The sequence below is a fragment of the Nannospalax galili genome, unplaced genomic scaffold, assembly GCF_000622305.1.
Source record: "Nannospalax galili isolate Female #2095 unplaced genomic scaffold, S.galili_v1.0 scaffold2008, whole genome shotgun sequence".
NCBI classification, from domain to species: Eukaryota; Metazoa; Chordata; class Mammalia; order Rodentia; family Spalacidae; genus Nannospalax; species Nannospalax galili.
In genome coordinates, this window is record NW_008357485.1 from 183,870 (window position 1) to 188,619 (window position 4,750).

At 49.4% G+C, this 4,750-nt stretch overlaps 1 protein-coding gene across 1 annotated transcript in view; it reads left to right on the forward strand.

Annotated features, from left to right (window-relative positions):
* Positions 1 to 225: 225 nt before the first annotated feature.
* Positions 226 to 4,750, forward strand: part of Vill (villin like) — a 19,542-nt gene continuing 15,017 nt past the window's right edge. Inside the window, 1 exon segment of the mRNA XM_008855103.3 lies at positions 226 to 262. The gene's annotated coding sequence lies outside the window, so the exon portion shown is untranslated.

The window sequence follows — 4,750 nt, forward strand, 5'->3', positions numbered from 1 at the left end:
TCTACCCACTGGAACCCAGGAAGTGAGTCTGCCAGAACATGAGAAAGGGGCTGGCTCCTAGATGGTTAGGCCAATATTTGTTGACTGACTAAGTCTGAATGCCCAGTCCCTGCAACACCAGGCACTGGGGTGTGTCATGCAAGACAGCCTAGGATTGAGTTACAGTTAGGGGGGAGGGGCAATGGGCAGAGCCTGGCTCCTTGCCAGGCCTAGCACTGCCTACAAACAAGGTGAAGAAAGGCACCAGAGCAGTTCCCAGAAGGTAGGCCTGGGGGGAAGGGGCTTGGATAGGGAGTAGAGGAGCTGTTCAGAGCCCAGGGTTGGGAGGCCATAGTGTTCCAGGACTCAGGGTCACAGAGGCTGGAGGTTGACAGAACTGAGGGCAGTGAGCAGCCAGACAGGTGAGAACATTGAGGGTATGGAGTGGGAAGGAGAGCCACATTGCCAGGACATTCTGAGGGAAAGAAGCAGCAAATATTGCATATAGTTGGGGTCTCTGTCACCACCAGAGTGGTTTTGTCTGCCTCCTATCCTTCAGCAGATTGAGCCCCTCCCCATTTCCTGGAAGATAAGCAAAGAAATCTCAGGGTCTACCTTCAGGTACCCAGAGAGGAAGGGAGGAAGTCACAAAGAGAGAAAGGACACCTGGGGAGAGGGGAGGGCACCTAGAGAAAGGAGGGGACACTGGCGGGGGCGGAGTGTCTGGAGGAAGGAGTGACCCCAGGGAGAGAGGTCAACAGAAATATTAGGAGTCTAAGGGATTGGGTAGAGCCCCTGGGGAAAGGTGGGGCACTGAGGGACGGAGGAATGTGATGTCTAGGAGAGAAAGGAACCCCAAGAAAAGGAAGAGGCTACCCCAGGGAAGAGAAGACTTCCAGGACGGGGAGTAAATAAGAGATGAGGTTCCCAGTAGGAGGGTGGTGGGGAGAAGTTCCACATGAGAAAAAGGGAACATTGTGGGGGAGCTGGTAGGGTCATAGGTGACCCTTTGGGAAGATTCAGAACCTCTGCCAGAAGGACAACCTGGAGGAAAGACAAGGGTGTTAAAAGAGGGAAGGGACCCCTCTCTTAGGTGCCCCTCCTCTCCCCTAGGGGAAGGATGGCGCTTCGGCCCCTGTCTAGCTCCCCAGGCTGTAGGTATCAATCAGATCAGGGCACCTTTCCAACCTCCCTTGGGGTGATGCTGCCCTCCTGATGAAGCCAGCTTACACACAGCTGTGCCAGCTACCAGTCTTGTCTTTCCTGTCCCCTGTGGGCCTGAGGTCAGTGGTCTTCTGGCCCTTCTGTGGCCCATGCAGTTACAAGACCTACTATAGCTTATAGTTCCCATCTGTCTGTGCCTCAGATCGCTGTCTGTGTAGGTCCCTGGTCACTCTCCTGATCACTATTTTTGCACATCACTCAGTGTCCTGTCGCATGTCTCCAGGCCTACCATATGGTATCATCATGTTTTCTACTGCTGGGGATGACCATTTCATAGCCACTCTGTCTGCCTGTCATGCATGTCATTGTCACATAATGACATCAACTGGAGGTGCTGTTAGCATGCATGATATCCCTATTCTGCATTTGCCTTGGCCAAGCCATTTAATCAACAACTATTTATGGATCCGCTGTTGTACATCAGAGCACTAGGAAGAATCTCCTGCTCCAGGGTTGGGGACGCAAACCAAAGAGATGCAGTTTCTGTGCCATGTTCGGGAAGGCCAATACTGTGCTGTAGGTTGCTCCAAAGACTGCCCAACCCACAGCCTCCACTAGCGTGACTCATTAGGGACAATCCTGTCCCACCTCCTTTTCAGCCCACCTTGTTCTGCGCACTGTAAGCTCACAGGTCCTGAGCCCCGCCCTCGGGGGCCTTAGACAAAGGAGTAAGAAATGAGAGCCACCATGCTACCTAATGGCATGGCTCTGTCTCCTCTCACCTTATCCCCTCTCCCCTGTCATACAAGGCAGCAGATCTGAGGGTGTTCCTACTGTTGATAGGACAGGGCTGGAGTGCAGGAGGGAGAGGAGAGTACCAGGACCACCTGAGACACTCAGAGCCAAGTGACTTCTTTGTCTGTTCTGACCTTACACTTAGCAAAGCAGCAGTGAAAAGAGAAAGAGCTGGCAGGATGTAGGTCAGATGTAGAAAGATGCATTAAGGAATGCCAGACTTCACAGGTTTCTGGAGAAGTGGGAGAAGTGGTGAGGGAAGCCTCAGATGCGGGGGGGGGGGGGGGGGGAGAGACAGAGACAGACAGAGATATACAGAGAGACAGAAAGAGACAGAGAGAGAGAGAGAGAGAAATAGTCTTTGACACCTCACAAATCTCTCATGCTTTTCTCCCTTCTTTGTATACAACTCTTCCAAGCCAAGTAGCTGTTTACAAAGCCTGCAACTGTTTGCAGAGCCTGCTTGTTAACAGAATTCAACCCTCTTTCAAGGGTCTGTTTAGGAATCCATATGTCTCATTGGCCCAACCTTCTCAGATCACCTGAACTTGTCACTTGCTGCAGAATGTTACAGTCCTCAGAGATGGGCTTGTGTGCAATGTCTCTGCCCTGGGTTGGCAGACTTTTGTCCTGTTTTACAGAGGTTGTAAAATTCATCCCTGTTTTCTATCTATGTCTCTTTCAACTGTTTCCGTTTCTCCCTATGTATGAGATTTGTTTTTATTCCAGCAGCTTCCTCGAATGCGCAGTTCATCACTGGCTACAGAACTTTACCAGTACCTTTGTCTGGGTGCCTGTTTGCAAAGATTAGTTCATGTATTGTGCCTGTCCCTGTCAAGGAAAACTGTTTCCTCCATGGTAATATTATCAGAGCTTTGAGCATCACAGCCTGGGCCCTGGTAGCCCTGTAAGTTAGACTCGGCTTCCCATAATAGGTTAACAAAAAAAGTAACAGTGAAAAACAGATCTATCCAATGTGGCCTTAATGGGAAGAGGAACAAATACAGTTTCAGTTTCAATGACCACCAAGTCCACCTCCCAGAGTCCTGATATGAGGCTTAGGTTTACCTCGAGGGCAAGACTTACACATACCTAAGCTCAAAGTGTGGTCCAGCCCACCACTGACCATCAATGTCTCTGTTCCAGTCTCTCCTGCAAGGTGGTCTGACAAGTTGTCAGAACTGTGTGACATCATTCTCCTTGAGATACAAATTAATCCTCTGGCTGGTACTGGGGGCTTCAGGCTTTCCTTCCCTAGAATGAGATTCCTGAGGAGATTCCAATTTGGGGTTCATAAGAAGGGTGGGGCATCATTGTCTCCCTAGGCTATGTAAACTCCTGCTAGGATAGTTACAATGTATCTCTGTCCCTGATGGTGGAGCCACATCCCACTTTAGAACTGCATTCTGCGGGCAGAGCCTGCATTTCATGTGTTCTTTCCAGGAACTTTTTCCCCTTTGCGCAGCCGTCTGAATTTCCCCGGTAGAAACTGTCAGTTTGTAGGCTCGTTCAGGGGATCATGTTTGTCCAGGAACACCCAGGTCTTTCTGCAGATCTCATCCCTGTTTGCAGAGCCTCTGCTTGTCTGTGCACGCTGCTTCGATTTTCATGTGACTCTCCAAAGAGAGCCATCCCGTTGACACAGCCTTTGCCCATCTCCAAACTGACCTTCTATAAAGCCTGTCCCTATTTAAAGGATCTGGGGTTTTCCACAGAACTCAGTCCTGGTTCCCAGTCCTGCCCATGTGCTGACTGTCTTGTTACTCATCCCATGGCTCCTATGTCTTCCAGAAAAGCCACTACTGTTGACAGAGCCTGTCTTTTAAAACCTCCACTCTTCTTCAAGTCTCTCTGACTATAGGACTTTTTTTTCAGAACCCGCAATTGTTTTTCAACCTGTTCCGGTAACCATGTCTGCAGGGTTTAGTCTGTTTGCTGAAGCTATCCTGTGTATAGAGCCTGGCATGTCTATGGAGCTTTTCCTGGCTTTAAGAGCCTGGCTCTGTCTGCAAAGTCTTTCTCTAGCCAAAGATGTAGTGTCCTGTTTGCAGAGCCTTGTGCATCTATGTACCTGTATGTAGCTATAGAGTCTGACCCTTCCCCATCCACACTCCCAATCTTTACCTGTTTGCCCAGCCTGTTTGCCCTTCCCTGGGTAGCACCTGGGTCTCTGCACAGCCTGTCCTTGTATACCTGGAGGGTCCCTGTCTACAGAATTCATTTCTCAAGGAAATCTTGAATCTGTTGCAACCCTTCTTCAATTCGAGGAAGCATTCCTGTTTGTAAAGCTATTTTCTAGCTACATGGCCTGTTGCACCCTGCAGGTCCTGCCTGTGTATATATTCTGTTCCTAACTTTGTCTGGAAAACCTCAGATCCACATTTCAAGAGTCAATGTCTATTTGTAGAGTCTGTCCCTGCGAGCTGTATTGGTTCCTTTTGTAAAACTTACCACTGTATAACTTATCACTGTCTATAATGACTGTCCCTGATTCTGCAGACCCTGATCTATCTTCATGACTCGTTTCTTTTCGTTCCCTGTTTTAATGTGTATTTTCTTTTATTTTATATGTATTGCCTGCACCCATGTCTTCTGCAAGACCCAGGTCTTCTGCAAGAGCAGCCAATGCTCTTAACCACTGAGCCATCTCTCCAGTCCCCATCCTCTTTTTTTTTTTTGGTCTTTTTTGAGACAGGGTCTCACTGTAGCCCCAGCTATCCTGGAACTCACTATGTAACCAGGCTGGCCTTGAACTCACAGAGATCCACCTGCCTCTGCCTCCCAAGTGCTGGGACTACAGGTGTGCGCCACT